Source organism: Eptesicus fuscus, chromosome 18 (assembly GCF_027574615.1).
Source record: "Eptesicus fuscus isolate TK198812 chromosome 18, DD_ASM_mEF_20220401, whole genome shotgun sequence".
Classification (NCBI taxonomy): Eukaryota; Metazoa; Chordata; class Mammalia; order Chiroptera; family Vespertilionidae; genus Eptesicus; species Eptesicus fuscus.
This window is the reverse complement of record NC_072490.1, coordinates 19,279,370-19,294,392: the sequence shown is the minus strand read 5'-3', so window position 1 is coordinate 19,294,392 and position 15,023 is coordinate 19,279,370. Positions and strand designations below refer to the sequence as shown.

Sequence of the window (15,023 nt, the reverse complement as noted above, 5' to 3'; positions counted from 1 at the left end):
CTGAGGTTGGCAGTGGCCGGTGTGGCTCAGTTGGTTGAGCATCGTCCCATGTACCCAGAAGTAGTTGGTTCAATTCCCGGTTGGGGCACATGCCTGGGTTGTGGGCTCAATCCTCAGTGGGGGGAGTGCAGAAGGCAGCCAACCAATGGTTCTCTCTCATCGATGTTTCTCTCCCTCTCCTTTCCTCTCTTTCTCTAAAATCAATTAAAATATATATTTTTAAATGTCTGAGGTTGTATATAATTTTGGTTTCAAAATTTTCTGGAAGTCTTATAATGGCATATAAAGTTGAACTGCAATACAGAATCTAATCATATACTCCTTTCTCCCACCAATGTCCCCTTCACTTCACTAATGAGAAACTCTTTAAGAAATTGTACTTATAGCAAGTTTGTGTGTGGCTGTGATTAGTGTTGGAGACTGTCAGGAAGTTATTTTGGAATTGCTTTTTCTGTGTGTGTGTGTTGTTGTTTTTTCCAGACAATAAAGGTACATGACTTCATTCTCTATCTATTTTTCTTGTTGGTGAGGCAAATACAAGTGCCTAGTAAAATGCTTGTTGTCTCCTCTTGGCCATACGAACCAGAAAAACAACTAATACTGAAAACTTGGACAAGCAACATTTTTTAGAAAGATTTTTTAAAAATTACTTTTAAAGAGAGAGGGTGGGAGAGGGAGAGAGAAAAACATCAGTGTGAGAGCAAAACATCGATCGGTTGCCTCCTGCATGCCCCCCTACCCAGGATCAGGAATTGAGCCCACAACCTGGGCATATGCCCTGACCAAGAATTGAACTAGTGACCTCTTGGTTCATGGGTCAGTGCTCAACCACTGAGCCATACTGGCCGGGCTGCATATTTTCTTTTTGTAGTTTGCCTTGAAATTTGCTAAAAACACTTATTTTGCCAATGTACAAGACAGAATAGTAGGCAGAAAATTGGTATATAGGCGGGCAAAAGAGCAGATTCTCTGCCAAATGGCTCTACATGAATTGATGCAAGGAATTTAAATATTAGGCTTTGATGAGAGATTGTTTAATTTCTTCATTGTTGTTGTTTCCTTTGGTATGCAAGCTAATTAGACAACAACAACTCATAGGAGCCAATGGCTCAGACGGCTTGCCTCCGCTGGCACAAATGCTGGATGGTGGCACAGTTGGCTTTATTGCTGGCCAGAAAGACTTCCAGCAAGGCTTAGCTGTGATCATGCCTGCAGACCCTCCTGGCCCTCTCTTGGTAGGTCATTGGTAATAAGGAGTGTTCCAGAAGATCCCGACTACTTTCACTGTCTGTGGTATTGGTACTCACCCTTCTTAATGAATTTTAGTAATCTCAAAGCTCTACCGCTGTAGAAAAACGAAGAGATGCCCTATTGGGCAAGAATAAAAGTTATTACAAAGCATCCTGCTTCTGTATTAAGTGGTAACTTACAAACAGAGCAGCTGATTTTGATCTTAATTGTGCATAAATTTAAACACCCAGGAATCTTGTTAAAAATTTAGATTCTTGTGGCACCACCTCATAAATTCTCATGCAGTAGATATGGGAAGAACACTTGTAGAAGTCAGCCCTTTCCCAGCTTACCCAGAATGGAGAATGCCTACTATAATATTCAGAAGTCAGAAATGATTTTAAAACCAAAGTGTTTTTTAGCAAATTTGGCCTCTAAATATGTACTTCAGAGATGAACTTAGTACCCTCTTTCACAGCTATAAATATCATACTTTCAGTTACATGAACTCATTAGTCTCTATTAGTACACTTCCAGGCTTTTAGCAATGGGACTTTGAAAGAGCTCTTTCCTCATTTTATTGTGTGGAAGTAAATATTGAAAATAAGGAATCCTCAAAAGTAATGATAACTGTCTTTTAAACTTTGACACATAATAAGTACAAGAGAGGTTATTTAGATAGAGTTCTATAAGTATGCATTATATATTGAATAGTGCACAAATTGCAAATAATTGGGTTTGGGGTGTCTCCTAATTGAGCCATTTGAATTTGGATAAGGTCGAGTGCCTTTATTGGAGGTTAAGGAGAGAATCCAGATGACGCTTCCATTGTCCAGCAGCTTTGTGCATTAGGAATGGACCTAGATAAATTCTGGGGTAAATGATCTAGCAATCTAAAATATTTTAAACTATTCAGAAAACTTATTTGAAGTTACAGTTTTTCCCAAAGAGCTTATTTATTCTTCCTCTATAAGAATATATAAGATAAGAAAGGATTTACTGTTACTGAAAAAGGTTAGAACAACATTGTTATAACACTTAATTATTTCTAATTATTCTTTTGCGATTCTGTAATACTTAGGCAGTTTATTCGTATAATTGATGTTAGTTGGCCACCTTATAATGCAGTTAGTACTTACTTGTTATTTTTATAATAGAACATGTTAATTTAACTAAATGTTTGGCAACTATGTTTAGACAATTAGTAATTGTTTTTAGATTTTAAAAATCCAATCTATCCTTCAATATTTGGGCATCATACACAGGATTAAACATCATTATGTTTTCATTTTATATAAAAAAAATAAATCAGTGCAATTTAAAAATCCTTCCAAAACCTGTTTAAATGATGTCTGTTTAAAGGAAAAGTATTGTCCCTTTAGTTTTCTTCTTTTCAAATAATAGTGATAGGACTTGCTAGCATTTATTGTTTACTTTGTGTCAGGCACTGTGCTAAATTCTCACTGAATCCTTAATACTGATTTTATTATGAAAGAAGTTAAGATTCCTTTAAATATGTACCTTTATATTTCATTATATTTGCTTTTAAAATTAAACTTTTTAGTTTTCGATAACTATAGACTCAAATGCAGCCATGAGAAAAGAATATTGCAATTCCTTGAACCCTTCACTCATTTTCCCCAGTGGCAACATCTTGTGTAACTATAGTGCAGTATAACAGCTGTGACAATGATAAGGTTACAAGCCTTATTTGGAATTTATAAATTTAATATGCATTTATATGTGTGGAATTTATAAATTTAATATGCACTAATTTATGTGTGTATTTAGCTCTGTGATGTTTTATCACATGTGTAAATTCATGTAAATATTACCATAGTCAAGAGACAGAAGTATTCATTATCATAAGAATCCCTTATGATATCTTCTTATAAGACATAGCCATTGTCATTTTGTCATTTCAAGAATGTTTATGTAGATGAAATTATACAGTATGTTACCTTTTGAGATTGGCTTTTTTTTTTTTTTTTTTAACTCGGCCTAACTCCCTGAGACTTCCTCTTTGGCACATGGATTATTTATAAGTCTGTTGTCTGATTTCTAAATGTTGAAGATTTTCCTGTTGTCTTTCTGTTGTTGATTTTTAGATTGAGTCCATTGTAGTGGTTATGTACTTTGTATGATTTCAATCCATTAAAAATTTTTGAGATTTGTCTTATGGACCAGGATATGGTGACTATTCCATGGGCTCTTGAAAAGAATGTGCTGTTGTTTGGTGGAGTGTTTTATAACTTAGTTGTATCCTGATGATAGATTTTTGTTCACTTCTATGCCCTTCCTGATTTTCTATCCAATAGTTCTATCAATTGCTGATAGTGGTGTATTGAAGTTCCCAATACCCCACTGTCAGCAATTGATAGGTATGAAGTTGCCTATTTCTCTTCTCAGTTCTATTAGTTTTTACTTGATTTTTAAAAGTTTTTTTGTTTGTTTGGTGTGTACAGATTTAGGATTATGTCTTCCTGAGGGAGTGACCCTTTTATCATTGTGTAGTGTCCCTTTTTATCTCTAGTAACTTTTTTGCTTTGAAATCTACTTTATCTGATATTAATATAGTTATTCTTGCTTTTTAAAAAATTAATGTTTGCATGGTATATCTTTTTCTGTTCTTTCATTTTCAACTTAATTATGTATTACATTGGATTTTTAAGGTAAGTTAAAGCCAAGTGTAGGTTTTAAAGGTTCTAATGAAGTTCTTTTGAATTCTTTCAATTAGGTTCAGGGTACCTACCTATATGGGTAAATGGCACAAATCACAGTAAAAAGCTAGAAAGCGGGATATTGGAACAAAGCATAGTAAAGAGAGCCTTCCTTATTCATGAAGTCAGTTTTTTGGTCATCAAACGAATGTTTGTTGAATACTTCATATGTGCCAGGAATTGTTTAGGTGCTAGAAACAGTAATGAACAAAACAGAAGAAAAACAAAACAAAAGCATATTCTAGGGGAGGAAGAAGAAAGTGAACAAATAAACTATATTGTATGTCAGAGGTAATAAATGCTTTGGAACAAAGTCAAGGTGGGAAGGGGGCAGAGATAAGTACTACTAGTGGGTGGTGGTGGTGGTGGATGGTGGTGGTGGATGGTGAGGTTGTGATTTCAGAGGGGGTGATCAGAAAGAAGACCTCTCTGATAAGTTGACATTTGAGCAAAGACCTCAAGATGATGAGGGAACAAGCTATGTTAATTTAATTTCTCTGGCAGAAAAGTATCTCATGCTTGGCATGTCAGGGAGCCAGTGGGAGACCAATGTGACTGGAGCAGAGCGATCCACGAGAAGAGGGTGAGCAGAGAGGTCAGAGAGGAAACAGAGGCCTCAGTTGTGAATCCTGAGGGCTCTGTAAGGACTTTAGCTTATGTGAGATGGGAAGTCACTGGAGAGTTTTGGACAAAGTAATGACATGATTTAGTTTTCATTTCAAAGGAACATTTGATAATTTGTGTATACTTGCCTGGTCTGTTTAATAAAAGACAGTGAAAAGGTGGTAATTAAATGCATTTGATTTTTTAATATTTTTTAAAGAGGAAGGTGGACTAAATAATTTCAAAGAGTATTTTCTCTTCTAAAGCCCTTTTCATTTCTTTACCTTTAATGGATATAAAGTGTTTAATTTAAAGTATGAGGAGTGTTGTGGAATAATTTTAGATGTGACTTTGCTAGTACTAATAGTAGCATAAGGTTGGGAGGTGGGGAGACTCTAATTTCTGTAGAGCTGTTTGACAGGCCATTTTCAAGGTCTAGAAGAATTCATTAGAGGCACAGATGGTACCATATCAAGAATAACAAAGACTGGAACCTCTGCCACAACTGTAATTTATCTTGGTTTATTTTTAATGGACTGTCAGGCATTTCATACCCACTACAACAGCTGAGTGCTTAAAACAATATACCTAACAGCAAGAGCAAGCACAAATAGTTAGGAATGGTAAAGAAAGAAGAAACATGAACCATGGATAACAGGGACTAACTTTACACAACTTTCAAATTGCCAGGCCCTTGTCATATGTTTTCTGATAAGTTATTTCACTTAAAAAATTTTAGTGAAGATGAAAGACAAACATGAGAAAATCCTGTCTCTGATATATATAAAGAAGGAAATCACAGTACTTAAAGGATATAGAAAATGCACAATTGTCTTTTACAGATACCATAAAAAAAGTAGAATTTGCAAAGGTTGAAAGTAGAGGATTTATCTGAAATATAATTAGAACCCATTTCAGTTACTCTTTGAAAATACTAAAGAATAAATACAAAGAACAAAATAGTACCTTGTGCTTTATGTGAAGATGATTCCACAGCCTGCACCAAAGTATTCTATAACCACAATCTACTTAAAACATCATGAATACTACACTGAAATCTCCCCAGAATTATAAAAAAGTTCTTTCTGCATATGCCTGACTTACACATTGCTTCATTTTACTTCTTATTTTGTAATTGATATTTGAGGAAGGGAGGGAAAGAGAAAAAGCCATTGATGTGAGAAACAGAGATCCACTGCCTCCTGCACATGCCCCTACCAGAGTCAAGCTCGAAACCTGGGTATGTGCCCTGACCAGGAGTTGAACCCACCACCCCTTGGTGTATGGGATGACGCTCCAACCAACTGAGCCACACTGGCCAGGGCATACACATTGCATCATTTTGAAATAGATAACTTTTTCATAATCCTCCATCGATGCTTTTAATGGCACATATTAAATGGCACATAATGAGCTCTCAATAAATGTTTGACCTTGTTCACCAAAGTGTTAGGTAAATTGATAAAAAGAGTCAAGATTAAAGATGAATCATCCTGCCCCCTAATTAAAAGCACCCTCATTTAAGAAAGACTGAAGTCAAACCACAAGGTGTATACCTGCACTCCAAGTCAAAGATGTGCTTGCTCTCTTTGCAACCTTTGACACAAAAGATAATCTTTTAAGGTTGTTTGGGTCACCATTCAAGCCATCTCTTGCTCCACAAAGTTTGTTTTGTGTCTTCAGTTTGTTACTGATTATATAGGTACTTTTTTTTTTCCATGAAAATGAATACCAAAACCTCACTGACATAAAATCTAAGTGATTTGGGAAAGTTGGATTGGATTATCTGCTATTTATTAAAGAATAATAGACCCTGTAATCTTTGAAAAAACAGAAGTTTATTTTGGTCTGTTTTCCCCAAAGTAACCATTTGAGTAACAATTTTGGATTATGATTCTTCACCCAAATTATGAAAGCAGTTAATGAAATGACTGTGGCAGCATGTTTTAATGGACTGCTTTCATCTATTAGAAAGGTAGTAATGAGAAACACTTAGTAACTGAATGGATCAATTTGGTAATAATGTTGATGTTAACCTAAAGGTGGGAATCATTTAAGGATAGAATCAACTCTCAAATATTCAGGGCAAGCAACTATAATTTGTAGGTGATCCAGTGTCTTGGTTTTCTTCTTATCCTCTTTGCTGACAGCTTGTGCTATCTGCCTCAACAAAGTACAGATAAGATGTAATAACATTCATATTGGATCAGCTTGCTTCAGGTTAGGAGTGCTTACAAAAAGTTTTGTAGATTTCACTAAGTGAAAGGCAAGACCTTTTTTGTTCAATTATTTATAATGCTATTCCAAATATAATGGATAAGTATTAGCTAAATACTGGTAGTAACCAAAATCAAGCCACAGTTCTATAATCATTAAAACTATGATTGTGGCATCTTGCATAGTTTTGTGAATTGAAGTAACACATTGATAGACCTTATTGCTTTCTTTTCAGCACTTCGAGATGTTTGTACCAATTTTGTAAGCATAGCTTAAGGGCAAAGATTTTTAAATCTCTGTTCCCATCAATATTGGTTAGGGTGCCAGGCAGAAACCAGTATGACTGACAGATAAGCTGACTACAATGTTGAGAATTTTTTTTAGCTTTTAAAGGTCAGATCTATACATTTTTATATATAATAATGATACATGCTGATAGAGCAGAGTGTGGGTTAAATCATATATCATATGCCAGTTAAATTCACCTCAAATACAGATCAGTAACTGTATCCAGGAATCAAAAATATGAATGGACTGATGAATGAAAAAGATATATTAGACATTAAAAAATGATACAGTTTTCTGAAATAGTGTATTTGCCCTGAACTTGATCAAAACAGAACTTTACCCTGCATATAAAAGTGAGATTTGGCTCTGCTAAAGATCATATCTGATTTCTTAAGCAGTTTCATTAGTTCACCTGTAAGATACACTTAACATTAAATGACAAGGCAGGATTACAGTGCAAGCCCTGGAGTCCAGCCAATTTATCATCCTGGAAGCTATGTGTGGGGTGCTACATAACGCTATTGAAAATAGATGAAAGAAGGCTAACCAAGCAGCTGCTACATGGTGATCTAAAATAGACCACAAACCAAGCCAACAGAAGAAATGCTTTAAGGGCACACTGAATCATGGTATCAGTGAATGATAAAACCCAGCTCAGGGCAGCCAGGAAACAGTTGTTTCTGTGAATGTAGTAATCAGAAATGTGATTCCTTTACATCAGAGCTACTGAAAATAATACGATTCTAAAACATTTGTTTGCAAACAGGGACAGAATAGACAAATAATAGTTGCAACTCAGATCAAAGGACAATGTAATACAAACATGAAAAGGATTACTTAGACCCTTTCTTTGAAGCAATTTCAAATCATTAAAAATATCTCTCAATATTAAGATGTCAATAACCTTAATGACTTATCTAAGACAGAATTTTAAATTATGTTTGGTTTCAAAATAATACCAAATGTTCAGAGTGCTAATTAATAATTTTTTTATGACATAAAAGTGAAACCTTTGTTTCATTAGAAATAATGCATTTTATTATAGGGACATAGTTCATTTGCCTAGAGTAAATCATATTGATACAAGAATATGGAATAATTTTAAAATCCTATAACAGAAGAGCATATTGTCAGATTTTAGGAAATGAGGAAAAACTGGGCCAAATTAAGACCCAGAGGTAAAAAAAAAATTTAGATTTAGCCAACTCCTAGTTTAAAGCAAGTTATGCCCCCAAAGTTCTTCAAAATAAGTAAGAGAACCTTAGAATGCACTTTCTCAAAGAAACAAATAAGTTACATAGACGGGCCCACAGATGGCAGCCAGTTTAATACACAACATGCCTAAAATATTATACATTGGCATTGAAAAAGGGAGGTAACCACTATAAGTACATACCAGTAATTAAACACAATGAAAAAAAATAATTGAAATAAGGGGATAAAATAGTTAGAAATTAAGGGATCCCCTTTGTGGCAAAGCCATAAAAAAGAAATTGGTTCTAAAACAGTTGCTTGCAAACAAAGGGTACAAATAATGGCTGCAACAAAAATCAAAGGATAATCCTATATAATAAAAGCCTAATATGCTAAGTGTCTGGTCGTCTGTTCAGTGAATCAAAGTGTAATATGCTACTGATATGCTAAGGCTGCTCAACCGCTCACTATGATGTGCACTGACCACCAGGGGGCAGACAGTCAACTGGTTGACCAGTAGCTATGACATGCACTGACAACCAGGGGTCAGATGCTCCGACCGGTAGGTTAGTTTGCTGCTGGAGTCCAGCCAATCGGGACTGAGTGAGACAGGCTGGACATGCCCTGGAGCCCTCTCGCAGTCCCTCCCCAGCTGGTCAACCTCCTGCATCCCTTCCCGGCCCCGATCCTGCACCAGTGGGGTCCCTTGGCCTGGCCTGCACCCTCTTGCAATCCAGGACCCCTCGGGGGATGTCGGAGAGCTGGTTTTGGCCTGATCCCACAGGCCAGGCCAAGGGACCTCACTGGTGCACGAATTTGTGCACCGGGCCTCTAGTTTGATATAAAAGCAAGAAAAAGGTTAGAAGAACTCATAAGAGTAGATGAGGTGTTGGTTGAAAACTTTTGAGTCTATTTGAAATCTGCACTGGAACATGGCTAATATTTTAGAAGTTGTGATTAGTGTCCTTTCAAAAATGCTTTTCTTTTCACTGATAAGGAAAAATTAGAAGCCCTTACTTTTTCCTCTGCTTATCTCTTAAAAGCCAGTTGACTTTTTTTCTCACTCTATATATATACTTGGTGATTTCATCTACTTCCCTGTTTTTAATTATCTATTTGATGGACTTCAAAATCTTTACTCCTAATCTAGGTCTTTCTTCTTAAGTTTATTGATGTATATGTTCAACTGCCTATTGAACATTTCCATTTGGATATCCCAAAGATACCTTAAACTCAATATGTTCAAAGCTGAATTTATCACTCTATCTACCTCAAAAAAACTGAAAGTGTGTGCATTATCCACTCATGGCATAGGTCAAAAACTCTGAATCCCTAAACCCTCCCCTTTATATCTATACTAGAGGCCCTATGCATGAAAATTCGTGCAAGAGTAGGTCTTCCTTCGGCACTGGCTTCCTTCCGGCACCTGGGACCCAGGCTGCTGGCACCAGCTTTTCTCCAACACCCAGGACCCAGGCTTCCCTCCTCTGGCCGCTGGCAGGCACCTGGGACCCCAGCTGGCTTCCCCTGGGCCACCCGCAGGCACCTGGGACCTGGGCTGGCTTCCCCTGGGCCACCTGCAGGCACCCGGCACCCTGGCTGACTTCCCCCCGGCCCCAGCTTCGTCAGGAAGGATGTCCGGAATGACATCCGGTCTAATTAGCATATTACTCTTTTATTATTATATATTTTAATCCATTTTCTTCCATATTAATGCAATAACATTTTAACTTCTTCCTACTTCAAGTTCATTCTTCAGTTTCTGCCCATACTTCCTAAAATTCCAAACTGTAAATGTTCCTCTACTTAAAATTAAAATTCTTCAACTGCTCTTCTTTATCTTTAGGTAAAGTATCTCTTTAACTTGAATTATAATGCCCTTCATGATTTACACCTTTTTATCCCAATTGCTGCTTACTTCCTGGCATAATGAAGGACTGCCTTTCTATCAAGCCAGTGAAAAACATACACCATTCCTTCACAAACCGGTTCCTTTGCACATGCTTTTAAATGTCTAAAGAAACTATGGAAAAAATACACAATAAACTTATAACAGTTATTTAAGAGGTAGCAGTTCCTTGTATTGGTAAGCCTAAATGCTATTCAAACCATGGATTTTAATTATCTACATAAATGAAATCCATAAGCAATGCTAAGATTAAAAAAAATTTTTTTTAAAGATACTTAATTTGGTAAATAGTGAATGTAAAATAACAAATTATATGTAGTGAATACAATTTCTCCCAAAATAAAAATTTGGAGTTATTTAAAAAAAAATGTGAATATTAACTTCTGTCCCAAATATGCCACTGATATGCTCACAGTAAAATCAGTGGTTAAGATTTTAAAGTATTAGTACTTATGAAGAATAGTGTAAATTATGTTGTTTTGTTGACATTTTTTTAAACTATCGGCAAAATTGTTAATCCTGGGGAATTATCAATGATAAATATAATTAACAATCTCTTAAGTTTCAACAGCTGTTTTTAAAAATGGGTTATGTTAGAGTAAGTTATCCTCGTAACAGGAAAGCAGTAAGAAGAAGGATTCTTAGACCGTAGAGACCTACCAACTTAACCTTATGAGATCTCTTGTATTCAGCAGCTGCCCTGCCCCCAACCTTTTCAGTCTACATCTTCCAGATCATAATGCACTAAAACTCTGGAAAATTGGCATCTAAAAAAATTGTGGACATAATCAACAGCATACCAAAGAAAATTCCTTTATTTCCATCTAAACCTAAATTACATAGATGAAACAGGACTCTGAAATAATGCTCCAAATGAGAATAAATTAACTGAAAACTTAATTCTCATCAATAGAAAAAAAAAGTATTAGCAGGTACTTCTAAGTGATACTTATAAGAACGTATGTGGTTTCTTTTCATAAGTAATTTGCCCCTTCCTGACTGATACTAGTGTAATTCAGGAGGGCCAGAGATGCTGTCTACCAGACTTTCGGTTAGCCAGGGGTTCTGGCAGGAAGGTCCTGTGGAGAAGTCCAGGACTCTGAAAGAATGACTAATACACACAGATCACCTTTAGAGATTTTCTCTAAACAAAACTAATCCTATTCTTGAAAAAAATACTCATAGCCTATCTTTTTCTAAGACAAATGCATAAACCAATGACATAATCATTTCACATTTCTATTTATTGACAATGAGATATATAGACTTATTGAAATATTGGGTAGCTTTTTTCATTAGGATATATTTGTACACATTTATTTTACATTTACTTAGAAATCCTATCTGGCCATCTGATTTGAATCCAGTGCCAATCTACACCTTACCTTGCTTACCCTGAACCTATAAAAGTACCCTGAAAATACAACCTTCAGGTTGTTTTTAATGTGGAAAAACAAAAACAAGTGATCCAACAGGCAGATTTATAGGGATATTATCTAAAGGTCTTCATTAGAAAAAGGAGAATTAAATAAAATGCTCTTTTTCTAGTTAGGAGAACAGGAAGCATGAAAGCTCTATTCGCTATCACTACCAAAACATCAGTGACAGCTCTATGGATTCTCAAAATGAATCATAGGACAGGATTATTAAAAATGAAAACACAGTTGAGTTCAAGCAGTTCCCAACTTCTCAACTAATTATATTTCGAAACTTGGTCTATCCATCTTAGTGCTTAGACCTTGGAATTCACTTACCCAATTAAGTTATTTTTGTACAATTCTTAAAATCCTGTGATTATTCATATAAAATATTAATGTAAGTCAAAATGTACCTGAAATACAGAATATTATTAGCAGTACCTATTCTGAACCAAGGGAAAGCACACTCAAAAGTGTAATAAAAGAATGATATCTACACCATTTATGTGGGCTGAGAACTCTCAAGATTAAAGTAACTGATAGTAGGTGAATAAACACCTTATAACAGAGCTGAGCAGGAAATAAGAAATGAGAAAATGGGACTACAGAGGATAAAGGTCAGGGAGACCAATTATCAGGAAGATTTCATCTGACCCTAGAGCCTATGCATTAAATATGAAGAGAAGGCATAAGGCAAGGGAGTCCTGTTAAGAAATGGGAGGCGCACAGTGTCTCCCTCCCTCGTTCTCTTCCTCCCTCTTCTTTATACTCTCACCATCATGAGTCCTGCTACTATAGACCCAGTTCTGTATTTCCCTCCTAGATTCAAGGGAAACACACATGTGGCACTGTGGCTTCAGGTAGCAGCTGGCGAGACAGAGAAGAAGAGAGAAATTCAAAAGCTAGATTAAATACTGAAGGGAACTCCTGTGGCACTTCCGACGTGGCCATTTGCCTATAGTAACCCAGGGAGTTGAGCAGAGACCCTGTTTACAGAAATTTCAACAAATTGATATTTTGGTGGTATTTTTTTTTTTATTCCTAGTAGAGAATTTTAGCAGTTTTATGGATTTTTACATGATTTCTCAGTTCTCTTAGTATTTCTCCCTTTATATTCAAGGTAAGTAACAACTTTAGCTCTGTTGTGGTTCCAGTCAGTTAATACTAGTTAATAAAAGACTAATATGCAAATCAACCAAACAGCGGAATGACCGGTTGCTATAACATTCACTGACCACCAGGGGAGCAGGTGCTCAACGCGGAAGCCAGGATCATAGCTTTCCCACCACCTCCGCTGTGCTAAGGAGCAGCGAGCTGGGCAGTAAGGAGCGAGGGGTCCTGGACTGCGAGAGGGCACAGGCCGGGCTGAGGGACCCCCACCCCCCGTGTGCACAAATTTTGTGCACTGAGGGACCCCCCCCCCCTCCCCGAGTGCATGAATTTTGTGCACCGGGCCTCTAATTTTTTATAAAATGTCAATACCTAGGATAAAGACTGCTGCAGTGACTCCTGTCTACCTTTCCAAGCTCATCTCTCACTATATAATGTTCCCCTCCATCATTAAGCAGGAGCTGCACAAGCTTACTTTGAGTTTGTCTAATAGACCAAACTCCTTTCTGTCCCCAAGTCTTTGCATATTTTCCTTTTGCTTGGACTTTACCTGCCCCACCCTTTCAGGTTTTCATCTTCAATGTCACCACTTCAGAGAGGGGTGTTTAGATGGTTATGTCTGGCTCTCTTATTAGCTGACTGGTTAAGGAGGATGGGAACCATGTCTATTTTTTTTACTACTCAGAGCTTAGTACCATGCCTGAGATGTAATTAGAATTCGATAAATTTATAATCATGAGGAAACAAGGGGGAGTTACCTGTGTGGAACATTTCTTCAGGTGTGAAAAGCTACTTTACATTATGTATTTTAAAATTTCCAATGCTTTGCTTTACTGATCCACAGATATTTGTTCTCATAACAAAGATAGTCAATACACTTTTGAAAGAGAGCCCCTCTCCCAAAGATCTATAATAATAAAAACTTGATATGCTAATTAGACCAGATGTCCTTCTGGACAACCTTCTGGATGAAGCCGGGGCTGCGAGGGAAGCCCAGGTCCCGGGTGCCTGCCGGCAGCCAGAGGGAAGCCTGGGTGCCAGAGGGAAGCCGATGCCGGCAGCTGGGGGAAGTAAAGCCTACTCTTGCACAAATTTCGTGCATCGGGCCTCTAGTATATACACAAAAAGATAGTGTAAATTTTAAAGAAAACACTTTGTGTGAGAACTACCTAGAGTTGTTGTTTTTTAAATGAATAAAGACAACTTGAATATAATACTGGATCATTAAAAGTACTGGTTTTGTATGTTGTAAAGGTTTGGAAGGACCAAGCAGTGCCTCATGGTTAGCTTTAGCATCAAGTATATGTTTTAGAGTATAATCAGTATCACAGTAGAATTCAGGTGGGGCACACATAGCTTTGAAATTTAAAAAAATTTACAATGAAATTTCTATATACAGCAATGAAACTAAGATGTGTGTAATTTTAAAGTAAACTTGTTTTTTTTTTCTCATTTGTGGTTAACTTTAGTTATATTCTGCTTATTGATTATATTTCCTTTTTACATAGGAACATAAACATCATGTATCTGAGCTCGCTTTGTATTCTTTTTTAAGAAACTTGGGTGGTTTCCTGTTTTGGTTTTAATCTGTAGTTACATATCTTACATTATAGCAGATTAAGAGAATATCATGAGAGGAATAATTAACTTTAGGACACCAAAAATATGTATAGTTATGTGCATAGTTGTTTCTAGGAAGAAAAAGCAAATCAGCTAACTACATGTCTTCATCTTATACAAGTGAACATATAAGGTATGAAAGTTGTTGAAAACTTAAAATTCCAAATATCACCCTTATAATAAAAGCCTAATATGCAAATTGTCCCCTCACCCGGAAGTTCAACCGCTCACTATGATGTGCATTGACCACCAGGGGGCGGTGTGGAACATGGCAGGCGTTGGCAACACAGCGCTGGTAGCGGGCGGGAGTGGAGGTGCTGCTGGCCCCGATGGGCCCCAACGAGAGCAGGACTGTGGTGGGATGGTGGAGCAGTTGAGCAGGTGGTGCCAGGCCAAGGCAGGTGTGAGTGGGGCCCGATTGCCCCGCAGACAGTGACCAGTGGCGGCAGTGGGGGCCCTATGACCCAGGTGCTACCCAGGGCCCAGGTGCTGCCCAGGGCCCAGAGGTCAGCTGGGACCGCACCCATTCACAAATTTTGTGCACCGGCCTCTAGTTATTAAGGAAAAAAACACACCCAAATAATATTTATTAAGCTCTAATCCTATACCAGGTACTATGCCAAACATTTTATCTTTTAATTCATTTAATTGTCTCAAGAACCCTAAGGGAGATAAGGAACTAAGGCCTGAAAAGTTTAAAGTAACTTGTTGGAG

The 15,023-nt window shown here is 37.0% G+C and overlaps 1 protein-coding gene and 1 long non-coding RNA gene across 5 annotated transcripts in view; one reads left to right on the top strand and one right to left on the bottom strand.

Annotated features, from left to right (window-relative positions):
* The window catches only part of LOC103296938 (ubiquitin-conjugating enzyme E2 E2), a 257,521-nt gene that overhangs the window by 82,356 nt on the left and 160,142 nt on the right, over positions 1 to 15,023 (top strand). The gene's annotated exons all lie outside the window — the stretch shown is intronic.
* The window catches only part of LOC114227466 (uncharacterized), a 54,560-nt gene that overhangs the window by 31,920 nt on the left and 7,617 nt on the right, over positions 1 to 15,023 (bottom strand). The gene's annotated exons all lie outside the window — the stretch shown is intronic.